This window comes from Narcine bancroftii, chromosome 1 (assembly GCF_036971445.1).
Source record: "Narcine bancroftii isolate sNarBan1 chromosome 1, sNarBan1.hap1, whole genome shotgun sequence".
Lineage (NCBI taxonomy): Eukaryota > Metazoa > Chordata > Chondrichthyes > Torpediniformes > Narcinidae > Narcine > Narcine bancroftii.
Genome location: NC_091469.1, coordinates 58,909,551 through 58,930,944, shown reverse-complemented (window position 1 = coordinate 58,930,944; position 21,394 = coordinate 58,909,551). Strand labels below are relative to the sequence as shown.

Below are 21,394 nucleotides of genomic sequence, written 5' to 3'. Positions count from 1 at the left end.
GGGGTGGGGGTGGGAGGGGTGGTGGGGGGAAGACAGCTTCTTCTCCTCTGTCATCAGATTTCGGAATGGACAGTGAACCACAGACACTAACTCACTTTCTCCTTTTTTTTTCCACTTTATTTATTTTTGAAATGTAATTTATAGCAATATTTGCACTGTAAAGCTGCCACAAAGCAACAAATCTTGTGACATGTTCATGACAATAAATTCTGATTTTGATCATTGTGCATTTTCTAATTCAAAATCTGAGAGATTATATAACCTTTGTTGAAAGGAAGGGCAAAGATATGGAGATATCAGCAAATAACATTTTCAACTCTCCAGTAGATAAGAAAAAAAAGTTGATGCCTTGTCTTGATTCAGACATTGAACTTTCTGAAACATCCATGTGGTTAGTGGATTCATAAAACCATATGTCTAGCCAGATTAAAACTTTGAATAAATGTTAAATATTCAAATTATTTTATTTTCCAGGGTTGATATTTTAAAAGTAATACTGCAACATTTTGAGGGATAAGTTATGATCAAAATGATATCTTAAAAAAACACAATAAAAGTTTTAATTTGCAGAAGGTGTGAACACAATTTCAAGGTTTGAAATTTAAAATTATAAGAAATGATTTTTGTACAAGACCCAAATTTTATTTCAAATATATTTTTTTGATAACCGTACAAAAAGCTCCGTGATAAGACAGGAAACATGATTTTATGCCTTCTGTTATTTTTAAGTGGACCACTGATGAATGTAATGTTAAATTTAGATTTTGCTTATGCATTTCACAAAAAAACCTTTTTTAGCAGGTTTTTGCATGGCCTAAAAAAGAAATATGCTGATTTTTGAACAGAACCTTTTTAAATTCTGTTTGCTTAATATGAATGACTTATTTTATGATCTTTGCTGAATGGTGCGATGATTTGTTTAAACTTGAAGTTCAACACGGTACAAATATTCATCCAGATGAGTATCATGTTCAAATTTACAGACAAGGACCTGCAAACTTGCTGAGAAAATCTTGATAGAAAGCCATTACTACAATAAAACCCCTGTATCTGGTACCTATGGGGATTGGTATATGCTAGATGTGAAATTTTTGGTTGCTTGAGATTGTATGTTGTGTAATTGGCAAATATAGGGATGTGAATATTAGATTTTCGGATGTTTTTTAACCTTTTTTTTTTTGCTGGTTGTTTGAAGTAATGGGATTTTACTGTAATTGATAACTTGAAAACTGACTCACAATTGTTTGACCACAAATTGGCCAGACTTGTTTCAACTGTATTGAGATTTAAAACTGCTATGACTTTTCTTTTTTTGCTTGATGCTTGTAATTACTAATGTGTAATTTCAGTAGGTGGTTTCTGCAGCAAACCTGCTACAGGTCAGCATTGCTGCCGATTCTCCCACTTTTTGTTCAATTGAATCAATTGAAAAACAGGTGTAAGAGCCAAAGGCTCTATTCTTACTTGTTGTTTGGCTGCAGGCGTCAGCAGGGTCGTGGGGTCTGTAGGCCTCTTTTCATTGGCCCATGTGCCAGGGCTGAAACCGTTGCAGGAGCATGGTGGCACACACACAATTGGCTCGGCCCTGGCAGTGAGCAGTTGGAGCCAGGGTCAGCACATTTTTCAATGAGCATTCATGGAGGTTTACATGCATTGAAAATGTATTATGTCAACCTGGAAATTGGAAGATAATTTGAAAATACAACAATGGTATATAGAAATGAATAAATGTATTCCATTAGAAAAAATAACATATAGTTTAAGAAATAATATTGAAATATTCGAACAAGTATGGGAGCCTTACATTAAATACAATAGCGAAAACCTACCGGGGACAAACACTACCTAAGTTGATGGAAGGAGAAGGAAAGAAAAGAATGGACTCTGTAGAATTTCTGGTGTATCTTTGTTGAATGACAACATTGTCTGACTGAATTAATGCAACCTAGATTGTATACCTAAAATGGATGAGAGGGGGGGGGGGGTGGGGGGGTGGCTGGGGAGGAGGGAGGGGGGGGGGGGGGGGAGAAAAAGTCACTGTAAATGTGTGAAAAAGAAAAAGTGTATAGCATGACTATTGTGATTTATGGTGTGAAAAATAAAAAATTTAAAAAAAAAAGAAAAGGAGGTTTGCTAGTTTGTGTATCAGTTGAGCAATCCAAGGAGGGTGAGTTGAAGGTGAGTTAGGCGTTGATAATTTCTGTCGGATGCTATACAGACATTAGTTCATTGCACGTTATGATTGATATTTTGCTAGAACGTTACTTTCTTCTACAGTAGTTTTTTGCTATTGATATTGAACAATGGTACAGCTGTTAGCTCTTTTGTGTTTGTTAATAAAGACTGTTTAAGAAAATTCATTTGGGCTTCGTTACATTCAAGAAATGTTTCATAGACAAATTCCTCACTTAGCCTCCAAGCAACTATTTTATTGGTTGAAGTTGCTACAACTTAATAATGCATACTTATGCATTTCTTGACCCAGGTAGTACCACATCATTCTGAATGGTGGAGTTAATAAACAAGTTTAATCTACATGGAAGAAGGTCAAAAATTCTATTGAAGACGATGAGTCATAGAAGATCATTGAAACTGATGTAGTTTCAGGCTTTGAGATCATTGGGCTAAACAACAGTGATTGTTATGATATTCAGAGGACTATGCCTGTGCATAAGGGAGGATCCCACATGAAAATGATATCAGATGGTGGCCACATCTGAAAGACTTTTATCTACCTGACATCGATTCCAAGGTAGCGATGTTAATTAGTTCAGATGTGCCCAAGGGTCTCAAACCATTAGAGATAATAGAGCGTGGGAGAAGGACCTTGCGTTGTGAAAACCATGCTTGGTTTCATTAGGAGAAAACCAATAATGCTCAGGAGCAGTCATGGACAAATATCTATAGATATTTGGCTGTGAAACTAGATGAGCTGAGTGTCTCAATGACAACCAAGAACCTTCAAAGGAAGGTTTTGGAGTCAGTCTTAAAATCTATTAAGCATGTTGATGGTCATTATCATATTGCACTACCCTTTCAGAGAAGGTAAATATCTATGCCAGATAATAGGAATGTTGTTGAACAATGTGTGCTGAACCTAAGGAGAAGATTCCAAAATAATTCTTTTCATTTGGAATACACCAATTTTATGCCTGACATAAAATCAAAAAGTTACTCAGAGAATGCACCAAATGATGTCTTGGATCATAGTGATGGCAGACCTGACTAGTACATTAATTGGTGTCTAAACTAGATTTCGTAAGGAACCTGTTGTCATTTCTGCAGATATTGAAGCAATGTTTCACCAGGTGAAGGTACCAGGATAAGATTGAGACTTATTACAATTTCTCTGGTGACCTGATGGTAAGTACAGTCAGAACATGGTGGAATACAGAATAACAGCACATCTATTTGGAGCAACTTCATCGCCATGTTGTGTTAACTTTGCCTTCTGGAAGTGTGCTGAGGACAATGTGGATCAGTTTAGTTCTCAAGCTACAAGTGCCATCAGGAATAACTTTTATGGCTTGCCTCAGACCTCCACCCCCTAAAATGATAAGAAGACAAAATGACTTGATCCAGTGTGTAAAAGTAGATGACACATTTTTCTTGTTTATTTTTCATTGTGTGATGACATTGTTTAATGGTTTTATTGTATTGTATATGTTGACAGTTTATTGGTTTTGGAGGGGGGAGGGAAGGTAGGGGGAAACAAAAGGGGAGAAAATGCCACTGTGTCTATTTAAGAGGGAAATTTTTGTGTGTATTTTGGTTGATATGGTTCACAGTGTGAAAAATAAAAAAAATAATAAAAAAAGGAATAACTTTATGTGGATAACTGTCTCACTTCTGTATCCTCAGAAGAAGAGGCAATAACTCTTTGCCATGAGTTGCGAGAAATCTGCTTCAAAGGAGGTTTTCTACTTAACAAGTGGATAAATAACAGTCGACATGTGCTGGCTACCATACGTGAAGCAGAAAGGGCGAAGGAGATGAAAGATCTGGACTTAGACTATGACAACCTTCTCATTGAAAGAGTGTTAGGTATATAATAGTGTGTCCAGTCTGACATTTTTTAAATTCAAGATCATTTTGAAAGATCAATCTCTAATCTGAAGGAGGATTCTTTTAATCGTCCCCAGTAATGTTAACTGCCAAAAAAATCTACAAGACTCATGTAGGAAAAGAATTGGATGATGCTATACCAGACTCCATTATACTGGAATGGATATGTTGGATGAAGGATCTTAATAAGCTCCAAGACTTCAAGCTCAACAGATGTTTTAAGTCTACAAACTTTGGAACAGTAACATCCACTCAGCTGCATCATTTTGCTGATGCATGTGGGGACAGTTATGGAACTGTTAGTTACCTGTTACTGCGTGATAATCAAGGTCAGGTACATTGTGGATTTGTAATGGGAAAGGCCAGAGTGGATCCATTAAAACCAGCTACTGACCCTCAAATGGAGTTGAACTGCTGCTACCATAGCGAGCAGAATGCATACAATGGAGAAAGGGGAGCTGCAGATGGAACTTACAAACTCCATATTTTGGACTGAGAACACATCAGTACTCAAATACATTAACAACAAGACCACAAGGTTTCAAACTTTCATGGCAAATTGTAGGAAATTTCAACTGAGGATCCTGAAATCCAGAGCACGAATGCAAATGCTGCTCAGGTAACATTGCTGAAATGGAACCAGTTACCCGCTTAATTAATACTTTTGAAAGGAACAGAGACTTGAGTACTTTGATTTTAAAATCTCCTTCTGTATTGTAGCAGAAAGAAAACAAGTGATGTTCTTGCTCAGCCTCCTTTGGATACTTTTCATCGGAATGATCTCCCACAAAGGGAGACAGAAAATCAGGAAAACTGTTGTGTGGGCAGTTGAAGAACTAGCTAATGCCGAGTTGGAGGTGATTCAATTTTGTCAGAAGAAAGAATTTACAGATGAAATCTCACATTTGAAAAAAAGGACTGAATGTTAATAGGACAAGTCACCTTGATAAGCTTAACCCCATTCTTGAGAATGGAGTATTAAGAATTGGTGGACGACTTAGTAGAATAGTAATGTCAGAAGAAATGAAATATCTTATTATACCTGCTAAGGATTTTCATATATCTGATAAAATGTTTTGGCATATTCACAAGGAAGTAGGTCACAGTGGTTGTAACTATATGTTACGAGAATTACATCGAAAGTATTGGTCACTTGGTGCCACTGTGTTAGATGGATTGTTTCAAAGTGTGTAGATTGTCTACTATGAATGCAAAGCTAGGACAACAGTGAGGCAGATTTACCTCAAGATGGTCTCGCTAGATTAACCCCTATTTACATATATTGGAGTTGATTATTTTGGATGTTTGGAAGTAAAGCATGGAAGGTGTATTGAAAAAAGATGTGGTGTTATTTTTGCCTGTTTGGCTTTAAGAGCAATTCACATCAAAGTGAAATCTTCACTTCATACAGACTATTTTATTAATGCTCTACAGCAGGGGTGTCAAACTCAAATTCACGGAGGGCCAAAATTAAAACTTGGACTAAGTCGAGGGCCGAACTAAATATTTATTGAAAATTTTCAACAACATCTGCATGTTTTCTCTTCTTTCAACATATGTAATGTTAAACTTTAGGATATAACTTTAGGAGAATAATGTTACAGGTCAGGAGTAGGTAGCTCAAGTTCACCCTTTGCTTGACCTGAGGGAAACCTATTTGGTCCCTGTGGAGATGTAGTCAGCATTCACAGGCTGTATCCATTTTGGCCTGCATCAGGACTCAGCATTTCCTGCTCACTCCTCAGGCTCTAGGCCTCTATTCACCATCGACCCACCATCCCTCTACCTGACCAGTCCTTTACCCAACCTCTACTCACCCCTCACTCCACTCGCTCTGCCTCTACCCACCCCATCCTATACACGCCCCTCTACTGCCTCTCCCCTCAATCTGTTACTGCCTCTCCCCTCAACATGTTCCTCCCTCTACCTGTCTCTCACCCTCTAATCACCACTCCCCTACTCGCCCTGCCCCTCCTCTTTTATCTCTTCCCTATGCACCCCTCCTTCTACTCATCCCTCCCTCTAACTGCCCCTCACACCACCATAACTTCCCCTGCCCATTACTCCTCACCTACACCCTCTGCCCACCCCTGCTTACCCACCCACTCAGGCCCAGCACGCTGCCGATCAGCCTTTGCGGACAGCCACCATCTTTCTCTTCACGTGCAGTGCCGAACCAGCCGTCCCTGGGGTCCGCGCGGGTGCAAGCGCTGAAGGCCATGATGACCGGGAGAAGTGCGCTCGTGCTGTGGAAGGGCCGTCCGGTGCCAGTCGCGCGGGGCTCGCGCTGCCCAGGGGCCGTGCGCAGCCTGCCATGCCCGTCGCGCCGACAGGAAATCACAGGCGCTCGCCCATCCGCCGCACCGCTCGACAGGTGGGAAAAGTGACTGGTTGTGCGGGGAGCCTTTCAACTGGCTTGCTGGCTGATGACATTGACAGACTTCTCGTGTTACAGTTTCTCGTGTTACAATGGGGAAGGATGTGCAATGAAGGGGGAGGATGGTGGGGGTGACATTACCAAAAAACAGCATCGGCTCTCGCTGCAGGGCGGGCCACCTCTAATACATTTTTGAAATGATCTTGCGGGCCAAATATAATTATATCGCGGGCCAAATTTGGCCCGCGGGCCAGAGTTTAACATGTGTGCTCTACAGCATTTTATGACCAGATGTGGTCAAGTGAGAGAATTATGTTCTAACAATGGTACTAATTTTGTAGAAGCTCAACATGTGTTGAAGAAGGCGATGGAAGACTGGAATTCAAGTCAAATTCATAACGCCATGCTCCAGAAAGGAGTTAATTGGATATTTAATCCACCAGCCGGATCACACCTTGGAGGGAAAGACTGATTAGAAGATTCTCAATTCCATCTTGAATAGACAGATTCTTATGATGAAAGTCTTCAAATAATTTTGTGAAGTTGAAGCTATTCCTAATAGTCGTCCTGTCACCGGGGCTTCATCAGATTTGAATGACCTTAAAGCACTTACCCGAACCATCTTTTACTACTTAAATCTAAGCCTTCGATGTCACCGTGGCAGTTTCAGAAAAGATATTTATTCTCTATGTAGATGGAAGCAAGTGCATTTTATTTTGGATTTGTTCTGGAAGAGATGGGTGAAGGAATATCTTCCCCTGTTGCAGGAGCAACAAAAATGGTCTAAGATCAGGTGGAATTCCATGCCCAGGGATGTTGTAATCTTTGTAGACTATTCAGCACCTTGAAATTCCTGGTTGATTGGGAGAATTGTTGATATCCATTCATGGCAAAGGAGGACTTGCATGTCAGGTTCAGATTAAGACAAAAACTAGCTTTCCAAACAGGCCAATTAGCAAAATCAGTCTTTTACAAGAAGCTGACAGTTTCGATAATTGACTTTTCCTTTGTTTGCTATTTTTATTATATTGATACATTCTGTGTATTTGTTTTTATTATGATAGTAATTATAGCCATAATGTCATGGCTATAATTATAATTACTGTCATAAAGATCATAATTAGGGGCTGGTGCAAAAGCCAAAGGCTCGATTCTTGCCTATTGTTTGGCCCCAGGCGTCAGTGGTGTCCCAAGGTCCATAAGCCTCTTCCCGTTTTTTGCATGCATGAGGGCTGGCACAGTTTACGGAGCCGGAGTGTGGCAGCGCACGCACAGTTGGCTCAGCCCTGGCAGCGAGCAGTTGGAACCAGGATCAGCTCGTATTTCAATGAGCATGCATGGGGATTTGCGCGCATTGAAAAGGAGGTTCGCTAGCTCTCATCATTAGTTGGGTGATCCGAGGAGGGTGAGTTAGCCGTTGATGATTTCTGTAGACCGTTTATATGGACATTAGAACATTACATGTTATGATTAATTGATATTTTGCAAGAACACTATTTTCTTCTACAGTAGTTTTTTTAAACTGTTGATATTGAATGTTACTACAAACATTAGCCCTTATGTGTTTGTTAATAAAGACTGTTTAAGAAAATTCATTTTTACATCATTACAGATTAATTCAAGAAACATGTTGCAGACAAATGCCTCACTTAGCCTCCAAGCGACTATTTTATTGATTGAAGTCGCTACAACAGGCAGACAACTAAGTAGATTTGATTCTTCCCTCTAGTGCAACTTCAATTACTTAAGTGTAATTTTATTAAAATATTAGTGAGGTGCTTAGTTTTGTTTTTAATAGTTTCAGTTTTAGTTTTTAATGTTAAGCTCATCATTTTGCAACCGCTGTGCCTTTTTAAAAAATATATTTTTATTAATCTTAATAAAGAACTTATACAAACAAAAAGGGTAAATATATTAAGATAATATGGACAGTTACATAAAGTAAATAAGATATTCAGTATATCACTAACATACAAATTGCAAAAACAAACTCAAATAATATAAAAAAGAGGAAAGAAGAACAGGGATGTCATAATCACTTCCTAATTTGCACACCAACAGATTTCAAAGTGAGTGAAAATTCGGTATCTAATCCAACTTTTTTTCAATGTTGAGATAAAAGTAAAAATTTTTAAAGGTGAAAAATGCCTTCAGTGGTGCTGGTGGCCTAATCGTGTAAAATAAATCAGATTTCTTTCATTTTCAACAGCAATACTAGTGCCAGCACTTCTCAGTGATAAATTGGCCATTTGCTTTTTAAAAATAACTAAGGAGTTTGACTGAATTGTGTTTGTGGATGGGACATTCCAAACTTGTTATCTTTTGGTATTTCCCTGAAACGGTAACAATAAAGTGTTGCTTGTTTAACTGAGGGCATGTCTTTGTTTAGAAAATTATATGACCTGGGGTTTCTACAAGTTCGATCATGCAAATTGCTAAGCCAGTGCCCCTAAGTTCTTAATTTTCAGTTAATTATTTACAAGGGTTGGAAAAAATCACACTGGTTGAAGCTGGCCATATCCTGGGTCAGAAATATTGAAACTTTATTGGACGACAAGCACTGGGGAAAATATGAACTTAGGTTTGCTGCAATATCCAGTAATAATTTCATCAACATGGAGAACTATAAAAGATGTAGCTATAATGGAGAAGTATTTCATTATGGTGCTTGGTATTTGCTCTTTGACCTTCATGAGCTAACACTGAGTTAAGTCAGTTGTTAGTTTAACTGATTATCTAACTTTGTTTTGTAATGCTGTGGAAGATGAGCAAGATGAGTCCTTGAGACTTAATGAGTGAGAGAACAGAGGCGGGACATTCATTCCATTTGTTATCCAGATCTTGTATGAGTTGTCCTGCGAGTGTCCTCAGTCTTCTGCCCATTAACCTTTGATCAAAAACCTGTCAATCTCTGCCTTAATACACCCAACAACCTGGCATCCACAATGGCTAGTAGCAACAAATTCCACAGATTTACCACCCTGGCTGAAGAAATTCCTCTGCATCTCTGTTCAAACCAGCCGCACTTCAAACCTGAAAATTGTACCTTCTTGTCCTAGATTCTCCCACTATGGTTAAAAAAACAACCTTTCTACATCTACTCTGTCCATGTCTTTCAACATTCAAAAATTTTCAATGAGATTTCACCCCCCGCCCCCCTCCCCCCCCCACCCTTCCAAAATTCCAACGAGTACAGGCTAAGAGCAGTCAAAAATTCCTCAGGTGATTATGCTTTAATTCCTGGAATCACACTTGTGAACCTCCTGTGAACCCTTCCCAATGTTAGCACATTGTTTCTTAAATGAGGAGCCCAAAACTGCTCACAATGCTCTGTGTGAGATCGCACCAGTGCTTTAAAAAGCCTCAACATCACATCTATGATCTTGTACTTTATTCCTCATTCTCAGGAGGGAGGGTGAGCAGCCAGATTTCATGGTCCATGTAGGTATACTCTGGCTTCCATTGACATGAGTAGAAAGGATGAGGAGGTTCTGCAAGTAGGTAGGCACTAGGTTGAAGGACAGGACTTCCAGGGTAGTGATCTCAGTATTAGTACATGCTAGTGAGGTTAGATATAGAAGGATAATGCAGCTTAACATGTGGCTAAAGACATGGTGTGGAGGGAGGGCTTCAGGTTTGTGGATCATTGGGCTATCTTCCAGGGAAGGTGGGACCTCTTCCAATGGGATGGTTTGCACCTGAACTGGAAGAGGACTAATATCCTTTTTTAACATAATTTTTTATTTTTCACACTGTGAACCATATGTACAAATCATATGTATAAACGTATCTCATTAAATTTACACAGTGGTCTATTCTCCCCTTCCCCCCCATCCTTCCCCCCAACCCTTCCCCCCCCTCCCCTCTACCCAACCCCCTCCAATACCCATAAATATTCAACAATAAAACCATAAAGCAATATCTTCACACAAAGGAAAATAAACAAGAAAAATGTGTCATATATTTATTATACACTGAATCTTGTCATTTTGTCTTCTTATCATTTTCATTCTCATTTTAGGGGATGGAGGTCGTAGGCAAGCTCTCTCTGATATGTTCCATGTTTGGTTCCCAAATTTGTTCAAACATTATGACTTTATTTTTTAAATTATATGTTATTTTTTCCAATGGAATACATTTATTCATTTCCGTGTACCATTGCTGAATACTCATGCTCTCTTCCATTTTCCAAGTTGACATTATATATTTTTTTTGCTATTGCTAAGGCTATCATAATGAATTTTTTTTGCACTTTATCCAATTTGAGGTCTAATTCTCCACTTCTTATGTTACTTAAAAGAAATATCTCTGGTCTTTTTTTGCTATGTTATTTTTTGTAATTTTATTTAGTATCTGATTTAATTCTTCCCAAAACGTATTTACTTTTGTACATGCCCAAGTGTTCCCATTTCCTTCTTACAGCGAAAACATCTAACTGATGATGTAGAATCCCATTTTTTTTAATTTTTGAGGAGTGATATATACCCTGTGTAACCAATTATACTGTCTCATGCATAACCTTGTGTTTATTGTATTCTTCATAGTTCCAAAACATAACTTTTCCCATACTTCATTTTTTATCTTTGTTTAGATGCTTAAGTTTATAGTTTATTTCATTTTCCTTATCTTGCAGCTTAATGTACATGTTGGTTATAAATCTTTTAATTATCATTGTATCTGTAATCACATATTCAAAGCTGCTTCCTTCAGGTAATCTCAAGCTGTTTCCAAATTTATCCTTTAAATAAGCTTTCAATTGATGATATGCAAACATTGTATCATGAGTTATTCCGTACTTCAACTGTTCAAATGTTAATAAATTATTTCCCAAAAACTAGTTTTCTATCCCATTCTCTAAAGGAAAGGTTGTCTATTGTAAAAGGGATTAGCGGATTTTGCGTCAATATTAATTTTGGTATTTGATAATTCATTTTTTTTCCTTTCTAAGTGGATCTTCTTCCATGTATTAAGTAAATGATGCAGTACTGGTGAGTTTTTATATTGCACCAGCTTTTCATCCCACTTATAAAGTATATGTTCTGGTACCTTTTCCCCTAATTTATCTAGTTCTATCTTAGTCCAGTCTGGTTTTTCCCTTGTCTGGTAAAAATCTGATAAATACCTCAATTGAGCGGCTCTATAATAATTTCTAAAATTTGGTATCTGTAAACCACCTTGATTATACCTCTCTGTTAATTTATCTAACGTCTCCCTTGGATTCCTCCCTTTCCATAAGAATTTCCTTATTATTCTCTTTAGTTCCTTAAAGAATTTTTCTGTTAAGGGAATTGGTAATGTTTGAAATAAGTATTGTATCCTTGGGAACATGTTCATTTTTTTGCAGTTTACCCTCCCTATCAAAGTTAGCGGTAATTTTTTCCATTGTTCTAAGTCTTCCTGCAATTTCTTTATTAGTGGTTGATAATTTATTTTGTACAAGTGGCTTAGTTATTATCTAACCTGATCCCTAGGTATTGGATTGCTTGTGCTTGCCATTTAAATGGTGATTCTTTTTTAAGTTCTGTATAATCCACGTTACTCATTGCCATCACTTCACTTTTATTTGCATTGATCTTGTACCCCGATATTTCTCCATATTCCTTCAATTTCTTATGTAATTCTTTTACTGATACCTCTGGTTCTGTTAGGTATACTATGATGTCATCTGCAAATAAGATGATTTTATACTCCTTCTCCTTTATTTTTATCCCTTTTATTTTATTTTCTATTCTTATCAGTTCTGCCAAAGGTTCTATTGCTAAGGTGAACAATGAGGGGTATAGTGGACATCCCTGTGTAGTTGACCTACTTAATTTAAAGTGACTCGATACATATCCATTTACTGTTACCTTTGCCAACGGTCCATTATACAATGCTTTAATCCAATTTATATATTTTTCTGGTGGATTGATTTTCTATAATAATTTAAATAAGTAATTCCACTCGACTTTGTCAAAGGCTTTTCTGCATCTAGAGCAACAGCCACTGTTGGTTTCTTATTTCCTTGAACTGTGTCAATTAGATTAATAAATTTGCAGACATTGTCCGCTGTTTGCCTTTTCTTAATAAATACAGTTTGATCTTGTTTTACTATTTTAGGTACACAATCGGCCAATCTGTTTGCTAATAATTTCGCTATTATCTTATAGTAGAGTTAAGTAGAGATATTGGTCTATATGATGCTGGTGTTAATGGATCCTTCCCCTTCTTTGGTATTACTGTAATTATTGCTGTCTTACATGAATCTGGCAAGGTTTGTGTTTCTTCTATCTGGTACATTACTTCCAGGAGAGGCAGAATTAATAACTCTTTAAATGTTTTATAAAATTCTATTGAAAATCCATCCACTCCTGGTGTTTTATTGTTCAGTAGCTTTTTTAATATATCCTGTACTTCCTCTATTTCAAATAGTTTTATTAGTTTGTTTTGTTCCTCTTCTTGCAATTTCAGCAGTTCAATTTTAGCTAAAAATTCCTCTATTTTATCATCTTTTCCTTCGTTCTCAGTTTGATACAATTGTTCATAAAATTCTTTAAAATTTTCATTAATCTCTGTTAGATTATATGTAATTTGTTTGTCCTTTTATCTTGGTGCCAGTATCATTCTTTTAGCTTGTTCTGTTTTAAGTTGCCAGGCTAATATTTTGTTTTTTTTCTCCCAGTTCGTAATACATTTGCTTTGTTTTCATTATATTCTTCTCCACCTTGTACGTTTGTAATGTTTCATATTTAATTCTTGTGTCCGCCAGTTCTCTCCTTTTCATTATATCATCCCTTCTTACTAATTCCTTTTCTATATTTACTATCTCCCTTTCCAACTGCTCTATTTCCCAATTGTAATTTTTTTCATCTTAGTCACATAACTTTCTATCATGCCCTCTACTTAAGGCTTTCATTGCATCCCATAATATAAATTTGTCTTTCACTGATCCTGTGTTTATTTCAAAATATGTTTTAGTTTGGCATTCAATAAACTCCCTAAATTCCTGTCTTTTAAGTAGGATGGAGTTTAACCTCCATCTATATGTTCTTCGTGGGATGTCCTCCAGTTCTATGGCTAATAATGGGAGTGAATGATCTGATAGTAGTCTAGCTTTATATTCAGTTTTCCTAACTCTCCCTTGAATATGGGCTGACAACAAAAACATATCAATCCTTGAGTAAGTTTTGTGCGTATTCAAATAATATGAAAATTCCTTCTCTCTTGGGTGTTGCCTCCTCAATAAGTTTCATTTCCTGCATTGATTTAACCATAAATTTGGCTACTTTATTCTTTTTACTTGTCTTTTGTCCAGTTTTATCTAACATTGGGTTCAAATTAAGGTTAAAATCCCCTCCTATCAATATATTTCCTTGTGTGTCAGCAATCTTAAAAAAAAAAATCCTGCATAAACTTTTGATCTTCCTCGTTAGGTGCATATATATTGAGTAAATTCCAAAATTCTGAGTATATCTGACACTTTATCATTGCATACCTCCCTGCCGGATCTATTACGTTCTCCTCTATTTTGATTGGTACATTTTTGTTAACTAGTATGGCTACACATCTAGCTTTTGAATTATAGGATGCTGCCATTACATGTCCTACCCAGTCTCTCTTTAGTTTGTTATGTTCTGCTTTAGTTAGATGCATTTCCTGCACAAATGCTATATCTATTTTTTCCTTCTTCAATAAATTTAGTAGCCTCTTCCTTTTAATTTTGTTATGTATTCCATTAATGTTTATAGTCATATAGTTCAACATGGTCATCTTGTATCTTGCATGCATATCTTTTCCACTTCTTTGCCACCTCCATCCCACTTTTCCCCATTTTCATCTCTTAGTTTTCTCTTATTACACTTAATATACGACAACACATTTAAAACATAAAGTACCCCCGCAGTTCCCACATCCACTAATACCTTAACCCCAAAATTTCTGCCCCCCCTCTCTGGGTTGCCCCATTCTCCTTGCCGGGCAACCACAACTCCCCTTTTCATTTGGGTTGCGATCTTGTTCGCAGCGTCAACTGATTTTGCAGTGACGGGTATTCCCCCTCCACCCAGCCCTCTCCAGAAAACACTTTTTTTTAACACATAACAAAGCTCTCTCTCTCTCTTCTTTTTCTTACTCCCTTCCTTCCCTTCTGTTTTCCCTCTTTAGTTCTTTACATATACATTGTTTTTACATCTTTATATATATTTATTGCTGTTCTTCATTCTTGTTACATCTCTTCATTTCTTCTCCTGTCCTGCAAACGTTCTATTAATTCTTGCGCTTTGGATCTGAGAACAGTCTGTTTTGCTCCCTGGGTATAAATATTTTAAGCACAGCTGGATGTCTTAATATGAATTTGTAAACTTTTTTCCATAAAGTTGATTTCGCTGTATTAAATTCCTTCCTCCTCATTAAGAGTTCAAAACTTATGTCTGGGTAAAAAAATATTTTATGACCCTTGTGGATTCTAATTCTAGTGGATTATTATCTTCTCTAATTTTATTCCTTATTCCAGTATATTTTCTCTTGTCGTATATCTCAAAAATTTTACTAAGATGGATCTTGGTTTTTGATGTGCCTGTGGTTTTGGCGTTAATGCTCTGTGTGCCCTTTCTATTTCCATTTATTCCTGCATTTCTGTCATTCCCAGGACCTTCGGGATCCATCCTTTTATAAATTTCTTCATGTCTGTGCCTTCTTCACCCTCTTTCAGGCCCACTATTTTTATGTTGTTTCACCTTTTATAATTTTCCAACATATCAATTTTCTGAGATAACAACTCTTGTGTCTCCTTAAATTTTTTGTCACTTTCTTCGAATTTTTCTCTTAAGTCATTAATTTCCATTTCTACAGCTGTTTCCTGCTCTTCTACATTCTCTACTCTTTTCCCTATTTCTGTCATTACCAGTTCTAACCTTTGCATTTTATGTTCTGTTCTTTTCACTTTTCTTTTAATTGCATTAAACACTAATGATATCCATTCTTTTAGTGAACTCATTTGTTCTTCAAAAAATACTTTATCTGTATTCTGTTCATCAGTTTTACCTTTTATTTCTCTTTGTCCATCAATTTTACCTTCTATTTCTCTGAAGATCTTGGTCTTCTTCTTCCTCTTCTTCTGTGTCTGTATCTGTGTTTGTGTCTTCTTCTCTTCTTTATGTCTGTGTCTCTTCTGTTTTTCCTGATGAGCTGCTTGTATCTCTTTGTCAGGCCTCTTTTTGCTGGGCCTCTTATTGCTGTTCCTCCACTCTTGAGCTGCTCGTCTGTTGGTCTTCTTGTCCATCTTCCCTCCATCTGTCTTCCACGTCTGTTTTGTCGCACTGTTTTCTGCTGTCTTCCTTATCATCAGCTGAGCCCCCCTCCTTCCGGTGTCCTCTTTCTCCTCTGATTGCGCACTGTGCGTGCGCGACTCCTCGTGCATGTGCCGTTGCGCACTTTTGTTTGGCTCTGAGAGCCATTTTTGTAGTGTACCGGCTAGTGGGTCGCGACTCTGCAGGGCAGGTACTGACCTTGAGGGTCGGGCACTCCTTGTCACCACAGCATCCTGTTCCTTCTTGCAGGTAAGGCCTTCTTCCTTCTTCTCTTGTGATTTTTATTAACTTCTTTTTTCCTGCTGTTCTTACTTTCTCCTTCTTGGAAGCCATCTTCTTTCTCTTCTCTGTATCTTTATCTTCTATTACTGTTATGCTTTGCTTTTTCCTAACTTTTTCTATTTTCCTGGAGATGGCTGTTTTTCCCGACCGGCCACTACTCCATCACGTGGCTCCTGAAGAGGACTAATATCATTGTGGAAAGGTTTGCTGGTGCTGCTCCAGTGGGTTTAAACTAGATTTGTAGGAGTACCAGAGTGCCAGAACGGAGTAGGGAAAAGATGATAAAATTGCATGCACTGTTAGATGTCAATCAGTTGAATGTGATAGAAATGTTCTCAATTGCATCTATTTCAATGAAAGGAGTATTGTAGGAAAGGCAGATGAGCTTAGAGAGTGGATTATCACATGGAACTATGATATTGTGACCACTAGTGAAATCTGGTGCAGGAGGGGCAGGACTGGCAGCTCAATGTTCCTGGCTTCCCTTGCTTTAGTCTTGATGGGGGTGGGGGAGAGATGGAGGGTGTGGCGAAAAGGGAAGAAGTTGCATTGCTCAATAGGGAAAATATCATAGCTGTGCTCATTCAGGACAGACCAGAGGGCTGGTCTACTGAGGCTATATGGGTGGAGCTGAGGAACCACACTCATGGGGTTGTATTCTAGAATGTCAGTGGGAATTGGAGGAGCAAATCTGTAGAGAGATAGCAGACAGCTGCAGGAAACTTAAGGTTATGATAGCTGGAGATTCTTTTCTAAAACCTTCCACATAATGACTGGGACTCCCATACTCTAAAATGGCTGGATGGCTCAGAGTTTGTCAAATGTGTTTAGGAAAGTTTTCTAAATCAATATATAGAGGTACCAACTGGAGAGAGTGCAATACTGGATCTCATATTAGGGAACGAAACAGGATAGGTGACAGAAGTGTGTGTTAAGGGGATATTTTGAGTCCAGTGTCCACAATACCATTAGTTTCAAGTTAATTATGGAGAAGGATAGGTCTGGGCCTCAGGTTGAGATTCTAAATTGGAGAAAAGCTCATTCTGAGGAAAGGAGAAAGGATCTATAATTCGTGGATTGGGATTTAAAAAAAAATTCAAGCAAGGATGTGTGAGGTAAGTGGAGGATCTTAAAGAGTTTGTATGTTCTTGTCAGGATCAAAGGCAAGGATAGAGAGCATATAGAATCTTGGCTTTCGAGGGTTAGAGGGAATCTAGTTCAGAAGTACAGAGAGGTCTTCTCTTCTTTCTTCTTTGGCTTGGCTTCGCAGACGATTTATGGAGGGGTATGTCCACGTCTGCTGCAGGCTCATTGGTGACTGACAAGTCCGATGCAGGACAGGCAGGCATGGTTGCAGCAGTTGCAAGGGAAAATTGGTTGGTTGGGTTTGGGTATTGGGTTTTTCCTCCTTTGTCTTTTGTCAGTGAGGTTGGCTCTGCGGTCTTCTTCAAAGGAGGTTGCTGCCCGCCGAAATCTGAGGTGCCAAGATGCACGGTGGGAGGCGATATCAGTCCACTGGCGGTGGTCAATGTGGCAGGCACCAAGAGATTTCTTTAAGCAGTCCTTGTACCTTTTCTTTGGTGCACCTCTGTCTCGGTGGCCAGTGGAGAGCTCGCAATAGAACACGATCTTGGGAAGGAGATGGTCCTCCATTCTGGAGACGTAACCCACCCAGCGCAGTTGGGTCTTCAGCAGCATGGATTCGATGCTTGCGGACTCTACCAGCTCGAGTACTTCGATGTTGGTGATGAAGTCATTCCAATGAAAGTTGAGGATGGAGCGGAGACAGCGTTGATGGAAGCATTCTAGGAGCCGTAGGTGATGCCGGTAGAGGACCCATGATTCGGAGCTGAACAGGAGCGTGGGTATGACAAAGGCTCTGTACACGCTGATCTTTGTGTGTTTCTTCAGGTGGTTGTTTTTCCAGACTCTTTTGTGTAGTCTTCCAAAGGCGCTATTTGCCTTGGCGAGTCTGTTGTCTATCTCTTTGTCGATCCTTGCATCGGATGAAATGGTGCAGCCGAGGTAGGTAAACTGGTTGACCGTTTTGAGTTCTGTGTGCCCGATGGAGATGTGGGGGGTGCTGGTAGTCATGGTCGGGAGCTGGCTGATGGAGGACCTCAGTTTTCTTCAGGCTGACTTCCAGGCCAAACATTTTGGCAGTTTCCGCAAAACAGGACGTCATACTCTGGAGAGCTGGCTCTGAATGTGCAACTAAAGCGGCATTGTCTGCAAAGAGTAGTTCACGGGCAAGTTGCTCTTGTGTCTTGGTGTGAGCTTGCAGGCGCCTCACATTGAAGAGACTGCCATCCGTGCGGTACCAGATGTAAACAGCGTCTTCATTGTTGGGGTCTTTCATGGCTTGTTTCAGCATCATGCTGAAGAAGATAGTAAAGAGGGTTGGTGCGAGGACGCAGCCTTACTTCACGCCGTTGTCAATGGAGAAGGGTTCGGAGAGCTCATTGCTGTATCTGACCCGACCTTGTTGGTTTTCGTGCAGTTGGATAACCATGGTGAGGAACTTGGGGGGGCATCCGAGGTGCTCTAGTATTTGCCAAAGCCCTTTCCTGCTCATGGTGTCAAAAGCTTTGGTGAGGTCAACAAAGGTGATGTAGAGTCCTTGGTTTTGTTCTCTGCACTTTTCTTGGAGCTGTCTGAGGGCAAAGACCATGTCAGTAGTTCCTCTGTTTGCGCGAAAGCCACACTATGATTCTGGGAGGACATTTTCGGTGACACTAGGTATTAGTTTATTAAGGAGAATCCTAGCAAAGATTTTGCCTGCAATGGAGAGCAGCGTGATTCCCCTGTAGTTTGAGCAGTCTGATTTCTCGCCTTTATTTTTGTACAGGGTGATGATGATGGCATCACGAAAGTCCTGAGGCAGCTTTCCTTGGTCCCAGCAGAGCATGAAAAACTCATGCAGTTTGGTATGCAGAGCTTTGCCGCCAGCCTTCCAGACCTCTGGGGGGGATTCCATCCATACCTGCTGCTTTGCCACTTTTCAGTTGTTTAATTGCTTTATATGTCTCTTCCCGGGTAAGGACCTCATCCAGCTCTAAACTCAAGGGTTGTTGAGGGAGCTGGAGCAGGGCGGATTCTTGGACTGAGCGGTTGGCACTGAAAAGGGATTGGAAGTGTTCTGACCATCGATTGAGGATGGTGATCTTGTTGCTGAGGAGGTCTTTGCCGTCTGAGCTGCGCAGAGGGCTTTGGACTTGGGGTGAGGGGCTGTACACCGCCTTTCTTTGGCTTGGCTTCGCGGACGAAGATTTATGGAGGGGGTAAAAGTCCACGTCAGCTGCAGGCTCGTTTGTGGCTGACAAGTCCGATGCGGGACAGGCAGACACGGTTGCAGCGGCTGCAGGGGAAAAATGGTTGGTTGGGGTTGGGTGTTGGGTTTTTCCTCCTTTGCCTTTTGTCAGTGAGGTGGGTTCTGCGGTCTTCTTCAAAGGAGGTTGCTGCCCGCCGAACTGTGAGGCGCCAAGATGCACGGTTTGAGGCGATATCAGCCCACTGGCGGTGGTCAATGTGGCAGGCACCAAGAGATTTCTTTAGGCAGTCCTTGTACCTTTTCTTTGGTGCACCTCTGTCATGGTGGCCAGTGGAGAGCTCGCCATATAACACGATCTTGGGAAGGCGATGGTCCTCCATTCTGGAGACGTGACCCACCCAGCGCAGCTGGATCTTCAGCAGCGTGGACTCGATGCTGTCGACCTCTGCCATCTCGAGAACTTCGACGTTAGGGATGAAAGCACTCCAATGGATGTTGAGGATGGAGCGGAGACAACGCTGGTGGAAGCGTTCTAGTAGCCGTAGGTGATGCCGGTAGAGGACCCATGATTCGGAGCCGAACAGGAGTGTGGTATGACAATGGCTCTGTATACGCTTATCTTTGTGAGGTTTTTCAGTTGGTTGTTTTTCCAGACTCTTTTGTGCAGTCTTCCAAAGGCGCTATTTGCCTTGGCGAGTCTGTTGTCTATCTCATTGTCGATCCTTGCATCTGATGAAATGGTGCAGCCGAGATAGGTAAACTGGTTGACCGTTTTGAGTTTTGTGTGCCTGATGGAGATGTGGGGGTGGCTGGTAGTCATGGTGGGGAGCTGGCTGATGGAGGACCTCAGTTTTCTTAGGCTGACTTCCAGGCCAAACATTTTGGCAGTTTCCGCAAAGCAGGACGTCAAGCGCTGAAGAGCTGGCTCTGAATGGGCAACTAAAGCGGCATCGTCTGCAAAGAGTAGTTCACGGACAAGTTTCTCTTGTGTCTTGGTGTGAGCTTGCAGGCGCCTCAGATTGAAGAGACTGCCATCCGTGCGGTACCGGATGTAAACAGCGTCTTCATTGTTGGGGTCTTTCATGGCTTGGTTCAGCATCATGCTTTAGTGTCTCATAAAAACCCCTGAAGTCGCCAATGTCGGCGCTAAGCTGGGTTCGTTTGGCAAGGCTAGTCCACCACTCATTTTGGATCTCCAGGAGTTTGTGCTGAAGATGGCTGCATGCGAGACGGAAGGCTCGTTTTTTCTCTGGCCAGGAAGGCTTTGCAAGGTGAGCCTGGTAGGCAGATCGCTTCTTTGCCAGCAGCTCCTGGATTTCCTGGTTGTTTTCGTCAAACCAGTCCTTGTTTTTCCTGGAGGAGAAGCCCAGTACCTCTTCAGTGGATTGCAGTATGGCCATTTTCAGAGAGTTTTCGAGGATTAGAGGGAATCTAGTTCAGAAGTACAGAGAGGTATATAACAGGTATAGGCAACATTGAGCAAATGAGGTCCTTGAGCAGTATAAAATGCAAGAAAATCCTAGAAAGAAATCAGAAAAGCTAAAAGAAGACATGAGGTTGCTTTGGCAGACAATGTGAAATAAAATCCTAAGGGGTTTCTTCAGGTATATTAAAGGCAAAAGGATAGTAAGGGGCACAAGATCAGAGTGGTCAGCTTAAGTACGGAGCCAAAAGAGACGGGAGAGGTCTTAATTTTTTTTTCATCAGTATTCACTCTGGAAAATAGTACAGAATGGTTGGAAGTAAGGAAAACAAACAATAAGGTCATGGAACGTATACAAATTAATTAGGGGGGAGTGCTTGCTGTCTTGAAGCAAATAAGGGTGGATAAATCCCAGGGTCTGACAACCTATTCCCTCGGACTTTGAGAGAGACTAGTGTAGAAGTTGCAGGGGCCCTGGGAGAAATATTTAAAATATCCTTGGCCATGGTCTTGTGCCATAGGATTGAAAGTTAGCTCATGTTGTTCCATTGTTTATTAAAAAAAAAAGTTTCCAAAAGTACCCTGGAAATTATAGGCCAGTGAGCCTGAAGTCAATAGTAGGTAAATTATTGGAAAGAGTTCTAAAGGATCAGATATAAAATTGCAGCCTCTCCCCAACTTATAACCTA

At 40.0% G+C, this 21,394-nt stretch overlaps 1 protein-coding gene and 1 long non-coding RNA gene across 4 annotated transcripts in view; both read left to right on the top strand.

The window, feature by feature from the left end:
• The window catches only part of LOC138758642 (uncharacterized), a 29,394-nt gene extending 23,990 nt beyond the window's left edge, over nt 1-5,404 (top strand). The window contains exon 3 of the long non-coding RNA XR_011354371.1: nt 3,862-5,404. This is a non-coding gene — a long non-coding RNA (uncharacterized lncRNA). The remainder of the gene's footprint in view (nt 1-3,861) is intronic.
• dock8 (dedicator of cytokinesis 8) overlaps nt 1-21,394 on the top strand; it is a 259,931-nt gene that overhangs the window by 27,402 nt on the left and 211,135 nt on the right. The gene's annotated exons all lie outside the window — the stretch shown is intronic.